Genomic DNA, 16,626 nt, shown 5'->3' on the forward strand with positions numbered 1-16,626 from the left:
TATAATGAATCACAAGCTGGAGCTTTGGAGTCGAGGCGGAAGGCAGTACGAGTTTCTCACAGAGCCTGTCAGTGAGTCAAAAAGGTGTTAAAACACAAAATGTTAACTTACCCACATGTTCTCGGAGCTCTCTTCTTCTCCAGTATGTGGCGGCTCCTGGCATACGGTACCTGAGCCAACTCCTCCAACCAATCCAAACACTAATCTTGCCCTGTTAATAATATTAATCAGCATGAGAGAAGCACCAGGGTTTATTGAATGGGCAGGCTGAGCACTCCTTCAGACATTGGGGGCCTCTGTGCACTCTCCATCTGGCTGTCTAGTACAGCTCAGGTTGGAGAGTTTTAAAGTGCGCATGTCGGACTAGCCATCGTAAGACAGCCGGCCAAACTAACATGCACACTTGGAGTGGCCACCAATGGCATTACTCTTGCCTGCTGCTGCCATTCAGTAGCAATGGCTGATAATAATCTCGGGCTGGCAGCACTAAAAACAAAATGGCAATAAAAAAAGGTTATTACCATTTCATGTTTGCTGTGCTTGCAGCGGGGGAGGGGGCAATGCTCCTTTGCCTTAATGGAGAAACCGCAGCTGTTTAGGTGAGATGGACGCACAGCACTGCTGGCTGCAATCTGTGAAGAAGAGGCACTCCGAACTCACCCTGGAACACATGAGCAGGCATGTTCCTCCTCTGTAGCAGACCCCCGCCTGACAGTACAGTGGCACTTGCAGATGTAGCTGAGTGATGCAGCGGCTTTGCAGACTCTCTGACCAGCAAAAGATCCAGGCCCTAACCTGCTATACGTGTTCTGTCGCTGGCGTGGGAAATAGAATATGAGATGCAATGGGTCTCTTGTATCTGCAGGTCTGCAAAAAAAGTGCTCATAAATACTATTGTGAGGGAATACCACAACAGACCGGTGGGGGAGGTGAGTTAAAATGCATGGGAAAGGAAAGAGAAATGATAAAATGTTGACAGTAGTGGAAACACAGAGAGAGGGACAGAAAATAGAAAAGTGAGAACTACATAGAACGAGAGAGACAGAGACAAGAAAAAAGAAGCAAGGATGAAAAACAAAATATTGGTAGATATAAAAGTGTAGAAGAAAGACCTTGAGGAAAAGAAGGGTGAAAAGGAAGGAGGATCGAAAGAAATAAGGATGAAAAAGTGAAATGTAGCATGAAAAGATGTAAGGGAGGAGAGTGAACAAATACCTGAAAGGATTGACAGGTAGAAGGGTGAAAGGATGGATGCAAGAGTGAAAGGATCAATAGGTGAAAGGAAATAATGGATAGATTGCTACATGAGATAGTAATGGTACTTGTATGAAAGGATGGTAGTAAATATGAAAAGGTGAAAGATGGATGGCTGAGGGAAGAACAGGCAGAAGGGAAGGTTAAGGATGAACAGATGAATTGATGAATAGAACGGCAGTCGACAGATTGATGGAAGGAAGATGAAATGATGAAGGAACTTTCCTTAGGGTTTGCTTCACAAGTTCATTGTGACTAGCTGTATGGTTCAAGTGGGGGTATTTTAATCCTCTGGTTACTCCTCGGTCGCCTGTATCTGAAGAATTACATCTATTGTACTCACAGCACCATGAACCTTGAATATTTAAGTTAATAATTCTATTAGTAACTAAACAAATAATTACTACATGCCAAAGCCTCCTTATGCTTGAGCAAATGTCACATCCCTCATAAAACACTAGCCTTCGGTTTCGATGACACTTCACTCGGGAATGAAACAACATAAATGCCTGTAGGGTGGTACGTACGGCCAGAGCTGGTGATCTGGGAGGTGGCGCCTCACTCCTATTGACACAGCTCCCAAGTCTGCAAGAGCCAAGTGCGTATATACATGTATGGTGTTTCTATAGCGTGAACCTAGCCAACAGGCGGGGGAGCACTCACAGGCTTCTTCAGTGCGCTTTGCATACATCTGCAGAGCCAATGCCAGGCGCAGGAGAGAGATGCTCTGTCTTTAGGAAGACCCACTGACGAGCTGCACTTCGGTCGCCTCAGAACTGCTACTTCAATAGGGGCAAAGTAGTTTGCTGTTAACACATTAATAGTGTATTAAGAAGGATGGGGAGGAGGTAGTTTTATTTAGGCCCCAACTAAACAGCCACCGATGAGCAACTGCCCAGGTAAAACACACGATATATAAAGTATTACAAAGCAAACATTAAAGTGATTCACAACACTTATCCTGGTGCGAGAGGTCCTAAATGTTGTTCAAAATCACAATCCATTAAGGCACAGGTCTTCAAACTGGGGGGCGGGCCCCCCTTGGGGGGCCTTAAGTGATCCCAGGGGGGGCGCCAAACTCTGGCCAAAAGAAATATTATACAGATAACATGCCTTTGTTTTAAGCAGAAGCATGTTATTGCAGTTTTAAAAAGTAACAGTACTTAACTGCAATGTTTGAATAGGTTTAGACAGGTTTCAACATTGCCATCTTTCTAAAATATTTGTGGGGGCCCAATGATTTTTATTTTTCAACTGGGGGGCGCGGCATAAAAAAGTTTGAAGACCACTGCATTAAGGTGAGGTCTAGAAAAAAGGAACAAAAATATAGTTTCAAAGTTGTTGAGACTTGTGGAAAAACATCCTCCTGCCCCTGGACTTGTACGACAACTTACCTTTTAAATGAACGACAACCATGAAGGAACGCCCAGGGACAAGCAATACAAACGAGGAATACACCCACTAAGGCAAAATAATCAGCCCAACAGATTCTACTGACAAAAGTAAAGGAGGTTATTTGTTTGCGTATCCTCTTATTTCTACCAGCATCTGTTGCATGTGCAAACCAGCAAATGCACTACCTAAGGGTTCCAGTATGTCTTCACCAAGGATTTCCTTCGGTACAATGTTTTAATAATGTTACAGCCCTTAACCTGTCTAGAAAACCTTTTCTATGTGCAATCAATACTCCATGCACATGATACATGCCTATTATTTTTCATACATGTTCCAGCACCTGTGGTACTGAGTGCATTTTGGTCATGGGGGCATATACATGCTTTCCAATCAGAAGCTATGCACATTATATGCATACGTACAAAGGAGTTCTTCCTTATAAAGGTTTTAATATATTCCTGAAAAAACATTGAGTCTTGAAGATCGACTCTCAGTATGGGCCTGATTTAGATTTCGGCAGATGGGTTACTCTGTCACAATGGTGACGGATATCCAGTCCGTCTAAATATAAATCCCGTTATTTCCCAAGGGATTTATATTTCGGCAGACGGGATATCGTCACCCTTGTGACAGAGTAACCCATTCGCCAAGAACTAAATCAGGCCCAAAATCTTGAAGATAAAAATAATTGCCAGGGTAAGTGGATGTGAAGTTAAGAATAGTAAATCCAGTTATCTATGTACACTTTACTTGATGATATGATGGTTTTTGATATCCTGCACTCTATATTGTGCCTTGGAAGTATTACTCACTGTGATACTGTGATAAACAACCATTTGCAAATGGCATATTTTGGCTGAAATCAATTTTGATTATGAATCAAGACACTTTGTTGGCAATAAATTCTCTTAACTCAATAAAGCCGTTGCCAATGCATTTTATATATTTTATTATTAAAAAAAGCCATGCTCAGGTGGGTTATTCGATGCGTTCTATTCATTCAGTCAGGGCCCGGGCAGGTGTCTGCCTTTTGGACCCAGACGTCATTGTGGCTCTCGGTGATAACCTTCCTTCTGAGTGTCTCTTCAGAGTTCATCCTTGGGAAACTTCAGTGGAAAATGTTGAAATTCTTTCGGCACCTCTTCTCCCTTCTGGGATTTCCTGTAGAATCCGGCAGCGTCTAAAATGGCACCGATTTCGTCAGCCGTCATGCTTCGTACATTCACCTCCTGTGGACAGCGTAGACAATTCATTGGGTTACTACTGCCCAGATCACTTCCCTTGAGTTCCTCATTACTCTTAGTCCTACTTTCACTTCAAGTCCTTAGTACTAAGGTGGGGACACACCCTAGACAGATGCTTTCAAATGTTGTTATTTTCCTACAAGTTCTTTGCCCACAATAAGCTGCATGAGATTCTTCTACAACTACACCACTTGCCATCACCTTCTACTGGACCAAAATGTAAAGACAAGAACCCGGTCAACTCTTCTTTATCCAAGTACTAACTAAAGATACATGCAAAAGTATTTCTGGCTTCCAGTCCACTCTCTCACAATACACAGATTTACTGTCGCCAGTGCATTGTAAAATCAAAATGATATAATTAATGTACCGAGCACAGAGCTCCAACTCTAAAACTGCAGATCAACGTTTTCTTAACTCACAGTTGTAGAGCTGTACAGTGATGTCCATGTAGCTGCCACACAGATATCATTATAGAGTCCACAAAGTGAAAATACTTGAAGTTTAATTTTTATGAGTTGTCACATTAGAAAATGTGTGTAAGTCAATGAACTCATTGCTAAGATCCACCTACTTAAGAAGTAAGAGGAGTGTACCCTCCATTGTCCTGTTACTGCAAAACTGACAATTAAAATGTCAGACATAAAAATGGTTGCCACCCTATCGAAATAGGTTAGGACTGTTTTTATAAACTTCTCTGCTGAAGTTGGATTGTGAGTGTGTCTGTGATCACTATTGTGCAAGAGGAAGGGAGTTAAAAGAATTCCTTTGGCTAAATAACTATATTCCTTCCACCATCCAAGCTCCTCCTTCCCTTTCCACAGGACTGTATTGCTGCTTTTGAATTCCCATGTCTTCGGCACACGGTGTGCTGGTCGATGTGATATAGGTGGCTTGAATTTTAAAAAAAAGCACAATTCACCAAAAACACATATGCGGTCACCCATGTCAAGCCTGAGGTAATACTTTGATGCTACTTCCTAGCTCTGAAGAATTAAGTTTAGTTTCACTCTATTCTCTCTGCCAGCACACCTTCTATGCACACTGAGAAGGGAGCATGTTAAATGTCTTCCAGTTGATGATGAACCCAAAACGATCATTTACCTCCATCTCTTGTTCCGTCCTAGGTAGCTTTGGTTGCAGATGGAGCATGAAAGCCACTTAGGAACTTACCACCCTCAAAATCATGGATGAGGACTTGAGCCTAAATAGCAGGAACTTCGAATGGGTAAAAAGCATTGTATACTCTGAATCAAAGTCATGATATATCCTGAACAAAGGCAATGGTAATGACAGTCATTTGTCAGTACATACAGGTGTGCATCAATTAAGCCCACTGTCTCCAAGTACTCTCACTTCACATGAATGGTAGAATCCTCTTGAGGGTTTACATTTTGAAGTGCAACGTGTCTATGCTGTGTGTATTTGTAAAGTGCACTACCACCTGTGAGGGTATCCTGGCGCTGAGCAGGTGTGTGTCTAGCAGTGGCGGCCCGTCCTTTAGGGCGGAGGGGCCACGCCCCCCCACCTTTTGCCCCCCATGAAGAGTGTCTGTCAGGCTGAACAAAGGTCAGCCTGACAGACACTTTTCATGTTCAGGTCAGGCAGCCAGGAGCAGACATGCGCGATTTGCGCAGACTCCTGGCTGCCTGAGCTGAACTTTGCTGGGCTGAGGAGATCACAGCTCCTATGGGCGTGACCTCCTCAGCCCAGCAAAGGTGCCTCGAGGCCCTCCCCTGGGTGACGAGGAAAGCGTCACCAATTGACGCTCTCCCTGGGTGCTTCAGTTTAAGCCCTAAAGTGCCCAGGGCGAGTGTCAATCAGTGACACTTCATCACAGAGTGGGGTGGGTTCAGCAGTCTCACTGCCCCCATCCCACTCTGTGACGAGGCTGGGACTGCTGCCTTCCCTCATTGGCTGACCTGAAGGCAGCAGTCCCAACCCTCCTGGGACCTGGAGGCTGAAGGTAAGTGTGTGTGTGTGTGTGTGATGTTGGTTCAAATGGAATGTTTGGTGCGTGTGTGCATGTTTGAATGGTATGAGTGTTGATAATGGATGTGCATGCATGCGTGTCTGTGTGTGAAAGAATGAGTGTGTGTGTGTGTGTGTGTGTGTGCCCCGCCCGCCACCCTCCCTCCTAAAGCTGCCGGCCACCACTGCTGTCTAGCCCTTGAAAAGCCAGGTCTTCAGCTTTTTGCTGAATGCGAGACGAGAAAAGGAGACTGATGTGGAGTGGGATGTAGTTCCACACTTTAGGAGTGATGTGAGAGAATGCCCATCCTCCTGACCTAGTTCTCTGTATTGGTGTGATATGTGCGAGTAGGAATCTGCAAAGCGAAGAGGTTTGAGTGGTTGATGGAAGAAGATACAACTGTTCAGGCAGGTGGGGCCTGAGGTGCGTAGTGCCTTGAATGTGTGCAAGAGTAGAGCCTTGAATGAGTGCATGAGGAGTGCCTTGAATGTGGCTGACTTCTTTCAGATCCAGCTTGAAATGAAAACCATCCTGTGACTTTGTGTTACTGGAAAAATAATTATATGTGCACCTTTGCTCCTTTCTTCTTCTGGGACAACCAGTCTTCACCACTGTGGTTGATCTGTTTTCTCCCTCCGAAGCAACAACATGAAGTGAGGCCCTGTCTCCGTTACTAACTTGGAAGTTTTTCAGGTGTCTTTTATGGACCACATTTTAGACGTTTGTTTGAAACAGATTCTTCCCTAACCTCTTGGAAGAAGAAAATGCCTTGTAACAGATCACCTTCGAAGCTCAGTAAATAGGCTTTTGAGCTGGAGAGGCCTGAGTCTTTGCAAAAATCGATGCACACCTATACACGGCTTGTATTCTTTCATGCACTGTGCTGCTTGATGTCATGTGTTGTTTGAGAGATTACTCTCAGGTATCACTTTTACCACTTCAGCATGTTTAAGTTTTGTAAATGCATTGTGCATATCTTGCTAGACCTGTTTTCTGACCCACAGACCTACTTGCTTTGTTTCCAGAATATCTGATTTCAAGGAGTCTACTAAGTTTTGGTATCTCTTTATAGCTAAGGTAATGTAGATGCTGTTACCACTTTGATTGGTTAGCACTATAATGATAATTGCAAGTGAATTCATCTTGCTAAATTGATCGATGTTTTAGCCATCAAGAGCTTAGTGTTTTTATAGACGGCTGCTGTCAGGTCCTTTCTGATGCATATTTCAAGGTATTTTATTGTGTTAGATGAGCACTGAAATGTTAGATCTGCTGCAATCGAGGATAGGCCAAGGAAATTTAGTGGCAAGGCTTTACCCTTCTTCTAATTTTATTTGATGTCAACAAAAATGAACAAAAAGCATTATGATGTTTAGATCACTGGCCAAGGACATCTCTAGTTTTGTAAGAAGTAAAATGCCATCCACATAAAGGACTGGTTTTATGTCAGGTGCTACAGATGGTATGCCAGAAATCTCAGAAGAAGCTCTGATTTTAGGGACTAAGGGTCACATGTACGTACGTTTGGTTTTGCGACTCGCAAATTGCGAGTCAGAGAGACTCACAATTTGCGAGTCACAAAACCTTATGCCTTATGTGTCGATGACACTGTTAGCGATTCGCAAGGGGGTCGCAAATGCCCACCTCATGAATATTCATGAGGTGGGTCGCAATTTGCAACCCCCTTGAGAATGGCGGCCCTCACAGGGATGGTGGCCTGCTGCGGACAGCAGACCACCATGTCTGTGACTGCTTTTCAATAAAGCAGTTTTTTTTTGTAATGCAGCCCATTTTCCTTAAAGGAAAACGAGATGTATTATAAAAACAAAAAATGAAACGTTTTCGTTTCAGTTTTTCACAGCAGGCAGTGGTCCTTAGGACCACTTCCTGCTCTGAAAAAATGTTTTCAGTGACATTCACAACGGGACCCCTTGAGACCCCTTCCCTTTTGCGAATCGGTTAGCACCCATCTGAAATGGGTGCTAACTGCGATTGTTTTGCGACCCCGCTCGCGGTCACGAAACAATCCTACATTGCACTGCGAGTCGCAATTAGGAAGGGAACACCCCTTCCTAATTGCGAGTCGCACACCCGTTTTGCGATTCGGTAACCAGGTTACCAAAATGCAAAACTGGGTTTGTGCATTGCGATGTGCTTTTTGCACGTCGCAAACAGCGAAATTCGCTGTTTGTGACGTGCAAAAAGCTACCTACATGTGGCCCTAAAAGTCCTAACGCCAAAAGAAAAAGAAGTGATAACAGACATCCTTGGCACATGCCCCTGGATATGAAATTGCTCTATCTGAAGTTGTTGGTTGTCACCACTGCAGAGAGAGGCTGATAAACCACTAGATTCTTCTATATTTTCTGTCTTTGAAGCCAGCTTTCTGTAGTAGTCTAAACAGGTGCCACTCAACCCTGTCAAAGGTTTTTTCTTTTTTATTATGTGCAAGAGTATGCTCATACAATGACTGCATGAGTGCCTTGGGATGAAGCAGACTTGTTTTCTGTGTATGAGAAGAGGAATGAACCTTTGTAAGCGCACTACTTACGCTAATGTTTTAATGTCAGCATTAACCAAAGGGATTGGCCTGTTGCTAATGTGTTGTAGCGGGTCTTTGTTGGGTTTGAAGAGAAGGAAGATTTAGGCTCTGTTGAATTCTCAGTCATGATAGTGTCTTGTCCACCACAGATGTAAAAAGCAAGTTCAAATCCAGTTTAGTTTGATTCAAAGTTTTACTGGTGATGGGGGCGACCTACATTGTTCAGTTATTGATTTAACTTGCTATTCCTGCTGCTGTTTTTTTGTCTTTTTAAGATGAAGGCCTGTCTCTTTCATTAGATGCCCTCTCATATATGCTATAAATGCTGCCCATAGGTTCTGCGAGGAGCCTAATGAGTGCTAATTATTATATAATCCTGTAGTTGGGATTGCTTTATTTGTTTTTGCTATGGTGGTTCTTGAACCTCTATATGGGCATTCTCCAGCAATGATTCTTGCATATGAAAATCCCAGGTTCAAGATCTATCTTTATAAGTGAGTGGTCTGAAAGTCCATTACCAATTATTTCTACAAGATTGTGGCTGGAAGAAAGGGAGTAAGAAATAATGAAGTAATCAATTCTTGTTTTCAAGCCTGCTGTTCATTAGAGCAATGTGCATGGTTTAACTTTTGGATGAAGCACGTGCCAAAGGGTCCAAAACAGCATGGTTCATTAGTATATTAGTATCATTCTCTCTCTCTTGTGACCCATTTACGGAGACCGCAAGCAGTTAATTATCAGGTCAAGTGTAATATTCCAATCGCCTCCCTGATTCACTTTGGATTGCCTGAATTTCACTATCGTCTGTTTAGGGCAGAAATTTAGTTTTTCTTGTTTCTGTTAGAGGCGTAAAGACAGCCGATTATAACGCAGGATTGTATTCAATGTTTCACAAAGGCTTAACCACCTTTGGGAGCCACCCGTCTCTTGCAGGAATGGGCTGCCAGCTTTTTTGGAAGTACTATTGCCACATCCTCCTTACTTGTGTGGGACCCAGTTGCATAAATGATGGCCTCACTCAGGCCAATATTTATCATTTTTTCAGGCAGCGCAATGCAGCAATTCTTGCTGCACTGTGTGAAAGGGAAAGGGTAGGAATGTGCTGTATTTAATAATATATGGTGCATTCCTATCCTCTGCTAGCCGGGGCACGTTTGGCAGTGGCGTAACCCCCATGCTGGTGGGATGCCGATCTCTGGGGTACCCCCTTAGCACAGTACACTGCCTGGGAGGTGTAAGATGGTGGGCCGAGGGAGGGCCCACCACCTCCAAGGACTTTTCAGGGGGAGGCCCCCTCAAGTTTTGTTACGCCATTGACATTTGTCTGTGCGACAAAAAACACAGGCACCCTTGTGTCATGGTGCAAGGGTACCTGCGTTGTAAGCGGGATTGTTTTTGTGCAGGAAGCACACCTTCGAGGCATTTTCCTCTTTCTATGTGTGCTGCAGAATGCTTTGCTCGCTACCGCAGTCCATTAGCTCTTAAAGACATAAATAGTTGTCACAGCAATTGTGGAGATACAGTGCTAGTTGGGGACATTTCTGGTCAAAAATCACAAAGTCCTCGTGATTTTTTGCTGCTAGCATAGTAGCCCCTGTGAATTACTAACTGTAGTTTAGTGACTACGCCAGTAGAGGGCAGGCATTTATTAAAAGTGGAAGTTCAAGTGTCAAATACTCTCTTTTACGATCGACGATCAGAGAGTACAATATGTTCCTGTACGATTTGTTTATTGACGTTCTATAATGATATTGGAGACCTAAAAGCTGTATTCAGAATGCAAGCACAGCAGTGCGTAGGAACCCCAGCTCACTTTCACCTCGTTATGCACAAATTCCCCGACTAATGTAAACAACGTGAGGTGACTAACATATTTCCTTTCAATGTAATGGCGACATCTAGTGGTAAAATGGCATACCTTCCCTGGCCTCTTTAACATTCCAACAGCAAAATATGTTTGACTCATAAATCACTTAAACGCCTCAGGGTGATATCGACAATACACGTTAGAATTACGTAGCAAATTCCCAGCTTCATTCGCACCAAGTCTAGGGAGGCAAAAAGAAATAAATGAACACTCACCTTCACCACTTCATCTTTAGAGTTGTAGAAGATAATCCTGGGCTCCTCCTCTTCTTTGGAGTCGTACTTCAAGTTATGGCTGTGGCGCCCGAGTTAAGGAACCCAATAGGAACCCAATAGTCAGGCAATCTCCATTCGTCCACACATCTCCCACGTCAGAAAGACTCACAAAATTAGACACTTTATGAAAGACCCCATTAGTAGAGACCCTCTTGGTTAATCGGCCTTTCCAAAAGCAGCCCCCTTTAATGCCACATCCCAACACTGCAGCCCTGCCCCCACACTAGTTCCCACTTATATGTGCTACCCATCTCCCTAGGCTCCTACCAAACTCCCCTTCTAAGTTTGTCATCCCTGAAATCTTTCAGTAGCCCTCCAATGGACTCACCAGACAGACCCACCACCTCCCTAGAGCCCCCTGCGTAATGTTATGTCATGCAATGCTATGCCATGTTATTTTAAGTTAGCAGAGATTTGCATATGGCTGTCTGATCCAGGTACTCTCGCTCCCTGGCGTCAAGGATTCTGTCACAAACCAAAGTATTTTTTCTCTTGGATTAGTATTGTCAGTGTGATGGTATGGTTGCCCTTTGAAGTATATACTTGATGGGAAGTTTGTTAGAGTTGTTTGGTGTTAGTTCCATGAAACACTACAGTGATAGCTAATGGAACCTTAAATCGCCTTTATCTAAGGGATAACACACTCAAGGACACCAGAACACAAGGAATACACTTTAACGGTTTATTCTAAAAGCAGAGGCCTATTCTAGTGCACACAATACGAAGTGTAACTATAACGAAGACAAGTAAAATGGCAGCAGCAACGCTTACCAAAAGCGGGACCATGAGGAAGTAATCCAACATGACTGCTGTTACATGTTAATAACCATTCTGCTACGGCTAAGCTAATTCTGGCCCAGCAGGAAAAACCTAGTTCGAGTTTCATGGATGGTTCACTCTGTTGGCAAACCTGTTTGAACAATTGTGCTTGTGTTTGATATGATTGCAAGGTCTTCCTTTCTTGTTGTTCGAGGCCAGCTGCACTGATAATTTCAGCACGCAAAGATGCGAAAGGTAAGGGCCTCCTCAGTAGCCTTCAATTAAAACTGGTGATATGATTCTGTACAGCAGGTCCCACTGTTGCATGCCGTGAAGGTCTCCTCTCTAACCTCTCGCTCTTTGTGCTCTGCTTGTATAAACATTATTTTAGTGTTATAGAACCTCTCAAAATAAACAAAATTAGAAGAGAGTGGTGCGATGCCCTTTCACATATTTTCACTCTGTGAAGACGAGGTTCTTTTGTACAACAACAATAAATGAGACAAGTATATATGACCCTTCTTCAAACTCATTAGACGTCAATAACAAATAATTCAAGACAGAACTTTCAGAACTTAGAATAAATACTGCAAATATATTCGAGCAATATTTGATTATCATGTTGCAGAACATAATATAAGCAGAATGTGTTTCTATTAATCACAGATATTCACATGTACTTCAAGCGAGGGAATACCCAGGAGGAAAAAAACATAATATTTATAGCAATCTTGCAGTGAGATGGAATTTTGAGTACCCGGGACAACCCATTCTTAACCTTTTATGAAGAGGCACCTCCAACATCAAGACATTAGCACAAATTGACCAAAGGCAATGCCACAAGAATATTTTGCTTATGAGGCAGTAGTGGTTTCTGCATAATTAGGAATTTACTGCACGAACGTCATATTCAGCCATCTGCCGCATAATTGACAGGTTTGAGCAAAAATGTATTTCTAGCATAAATTCAGTCAAAAGTTATGAAGACAATGTCCCACATGTGGTACAACATGATGGTGGAGAGTTTGAAAAGGTTTAATGTCCACCTTTCAGTTGCTGCTTGCTGTATTCGGGTATTAAAGTGGTACTCATGAAGTGGGGCAATATTTCTCAGGCAATATTTTGACCCCAGCTAATTGGCTGGAAAATGGATTTTGTCTGCAGCATTAAAAAATCCTCTCATATATACCCTTAATTAAAACAGGTTAAAAATAATGATGCCATTTTGATGAAATTGTTTTGCTTCATTATTTGTACAAATTCATGTTACACATTTGCATCATCAAGTGCGCTGACCAGCAGTTATTCCAAGAGGATACTCAGAGTGCAGAAAAATATCAAATATTGTTGTTGTTTTAAGTCGCGTGTGTGATATCCTGCAGTGCCTCTTAGTGAGGTAGTTGTTCTGAGAGGCAGTTTCTTAAAGGTAAGAGGTGCTTCTAGAGACCATGATGTGGACATAGGTTAAAAACAACACTGAAGACCAGTTTAAAAAAATAACTGGGATCCTTAGGATGAAAAGAATAAGAGAGGCACGCCCTTTATTGTAGTGTACAGATTGCGTGTGTGTTTTTTTTTTGTTTGCTTAGTGTAAAATTGTATATTTTACATGAGATACATTGGGTGGTGTTACCAAAATAGCAATCATGCATTTCCATAGAAAGCAAAATCATTATTTGTTGGTGAATGACATTTTCAGTAGAATCTGGTGAGTGTGTGTACTTTCTTCTTTAAAAACATTTCTGTTTTGCTTAACATTGGTACCTTTTTGGAATCAATGCATTTTTAAATGACAAAAGAGTACGATATTACTGCCACAGAATGTGTTCCGAGGCTAACCTCTTCCCTCATAATTTAGTCAAAGCAGCTGCAGAATGTGTTCCCACAGTGCCTCATAATTCCAGTGGCCCTCATATATTTACACCAAACATGGATTATAAAATTGATCATGAAATCCGAATCTACTTTCTGGCACTTTCTAGATATTACTGGTCTTCTATTAATTGGTTAATTTACCTGATACAAACGTGCTAAGCAGTTGTTACATTCAGCAACCCGACACGTAGGGCAGTGATACTCAAAGTACGGCCCGGGGGCCACATGCGGCCTTCTTGACCTTTACCTGTGGCCTCAAGGTCAACAGCAGCACTGGGCTGCTTTTCACTCGAGTCAGCACTAAGATTAAATATGTTTTATAAACTGGGAAGCCTATGTTTAAATGTTAATTGAAGTTAAAGAAAGGCAGTAACTAGGATACCTTGCACGCTTAACTTTAGGAACACCTTGATTTATAAAGACACTTTGCAGCAAACGTGTAAAAAGATGATAAAGTCTCCTCAAAATTAAAAAAAATGTATTTTGTTTACAAGCAGAACTGTTTTATTTTAGTTAATCAAATTAGATCAGTGCAATGAGAAATATTACTTCAAAGTGATAGTTTTCAAACATGGATTTAGAAACATTTATTCTTCCCTTCTCACCTTGACAACAATGCCACTAGTGAACTAAGAGGCTGGTCTGTTATGTGCACTCTTTGGGTGGCCGGGGTTTTTATTGTACATAACGCAACATTATAATTTAATAAATCAAACATAGATGTTTTTGTACAGCGCACTTTGTGAAGTCATGTACTTTGAGGTCCTCATATGTTTTAAGGAAGAAAAAGGAGGGAAAGTGAAATAACACAATTGCCTAGGATCACACACTTTGATCAAATGGGGAAGCTAGGACTGATCTTAGGTTTTCTGGTTCCACGTTGTGCAATTCAGTTCAGCCCCTATACGTACCTGCTTCACTTCCCCTATACCCAATTAACAACCCCCTCCTAGCCCCATGATCACCACCATACTGGCACCAGTGCGGCCTTCGGTCACACCCCGAGCCAACATTTTGCCCCTTGTGAAAATGTTTGCGAGAACCTATGCTGTAGGGTCAGAGGGAAACACATACCAATCCTCGAGGGAGGGGAAACGGGTGGGGGTTGGTGGGGGAAAATTACTTTGGTTCGGAGAGGCCTAGCCTAATACGGACTGCTTTTATTCTGAGAGGTTTGTAAAAGTAAGCTTGTGCTCTGCTCGGAATGCACTGGTATGTTTATTTAATTATTTAGCGCTTACAAAGAGGTAAGGTATCAGTGCGATTTTTTACACGACACATAAGGTTACAATTTAAAACTGAAATAATGACAATAATAGTTTAACCATTTTAGAGATAAGACCCTGGAAACAACATGTGGGTGCGGGGGATGGTTGGGGGGGGTCGGGGGACGATTATTTATCAGGATAATGTGCCAGTCTTGATTAGTTCAGGTGTGGCAGAAGAGGTCAGGCGGTCTGGCTGGGGTCAGTAGTGAATGCCTTCCCACACTAATTCACTAGGACAACACTCTGGTAAGAAGACGATATTAAAAGCAACACTGGGCACAGGTGAAGTGGAAAATTAGGCCATTAATTGTTACTGAACACATTTTCTATGACCTAACCTGAATAGCTTGGTTTTCTCTTCATCTGTGTTTTTGAAAGCATTCAAATGTGCTTGATGCCTCCAATTTACATCTTTAGGCCCATATTTATACTTTTTTAGCGCCGCATTTGCGTCATTTTTTGATGCAATAGCGGCGCAAACTTGCAAAATACAATTGTATTTTGTAAGTTTACGCCGTTTTTCCGTCACAAAGCGGCGCATATGCGGCACTAAAAAAGTATAAATATGGGCCCATGTGTATCCTTTAGTCTATAAGCAATGTTTTGGTTTGCATATATCGGTGTCCCAGGATGCAGTTTTAGTGTCGGAATATAAAGTGAGCTTCATCTAGGCAAACATCTGATACGACAAAACCCATTCACTGTGACAGGAGGATTGGCATATACTCTGCCTGGGTACTTGCTTGTTTTTTCTCCCTTTTCTAAAATGAGGCCCAGTATCTGCCCTCTGTTCTTTAACTAACTGTCATTGACCTTGTGTGACCTCGTTCTGACCACACATGTATGTGGGTGGTCTTCATCTACTAAGCTTTTGCCCCCAAAGGCAATATGAAGATGTGTGGCACTAAATGTATCATATTCTCACTTGGGAGCAAGGGCATTTTGTCTTTTCTCAGCCTAGAGCAAATAAACACCTGTTGGAAGGGGGGCGTGGCATCTGCAGAGGTCCTGCGCTCCCCGGGGTCTACAGACTTCACTGGGCGCTCTGTAGAACGTGTTTATAGGGCGATTAGTACCGAAAGTTAGATTGCTTGGAACGTGGCTGATATGAATGGATTACTGTGTGGTCCACTTGACTGGTTTAGTGCCCTGTTGTGTAGCTGGTGCGATATAAGTACTTGTCGGACTTCTCTGTGAAGGTCCACTTCAATGCTAACAATTTAAGATTGTATACTTCCTAGTAGTGCAGCTCTGGTGCACTCAAGGGACTTTGCTTTTTAGGCTGGAAATTGGCTTAAGTGCATGTTTGCATCTAAGTGGAATCTCCATCAACACCAGCCATGAATTAATTTCAGAGAACCCGAAAGTGAGTCTTAAAGAAATGGCACAATCACCTACCACCTTCTTCCACCAAACCCTCCCACACGTTGTATACACCAGACCACGCTGCCCTTCACTCCCCTATCCCAGTACCTTCTTTCACCTCCACCACCCTGCTAACTCTATAGAGTAGAACAGCAACATTTGCTCTGGGGCTTTCCTTCAGCCTGCACTTCCTTTGTCACTCCTTCCTTTGGGACACTTTCTGATGTAGTGCTTTAAATCCCTCACCATCCCTCCCAGATCATACTGTGCCTCGCTTGCTGTCCATCCTATTCTTTGTGCCTCATCTCACACTGAACACTTTGTGACCGCCCCCTGCCATCCATCTTCCGTGTTAGTTCACTGTGGTCTATCTGGATACTTAGGACAGTGACCTCATTCATAGTCATCATGCACATTTTTGGAGTGCTGGACTTTATTGCATTCTTTTTGTTGTAGTCTTGGAGTGCTTCGATTGGCATAATTTGAATAAGAAACCTGATTGCAATGATTTGCCAACTAAACAACCAAGACTGGGCAGTGTCTGTGATGACATGAAGTGAGGTGGCCACCCTCAATCCAAATGAGTGCTAGCCTCTCTCCGTAAGTGAGCTGATGGAACCCAAGTCTCATCACAGGTCCTAAGCATACCACTGGACCAAACATACTGGTGGGATTACACCCCTTCGATCTTTTACTACATTGTTTCTCCTGTCAAAAGCTGTGGATGTCCTTCTCTTTCTGTCTGGCTGGGGAATGGTTTGCATTTCTACTAGAGGGATTCATTGATTATCATGCAAAGAGAAAGTAAAC

At 42.8% G+C, this 16,626-nt stretch overlaps 1 pseudogene; it reads right to left on the reverse strand.

Annotated features, from left to right (window-relative positions):
- Window positions 1-3,570: 3,570 nt before the first annotated feature.
- LOC138266677 (selenoprotein M-like) overlaps window positions 3,571-16,626 on the reverse strand; it is a 31,372-nt pseudogene continuing 18,316 nt past the window's right edge.

Source organism: Pleurodeles waltl, chromosome 11 (assembly GCF_031143425.1).
Source record: "Pleurodeles waltl isolate 20211129_DDA chromosome 11, aPleWal1.hap1.20221129, whole genome shotgun sequence".
NCBI lineage: Eukaryota > Metazoa > Chordata > Amphibia > Caudata > Salamandridae > Pleurodeles > Pleurodeles waltl.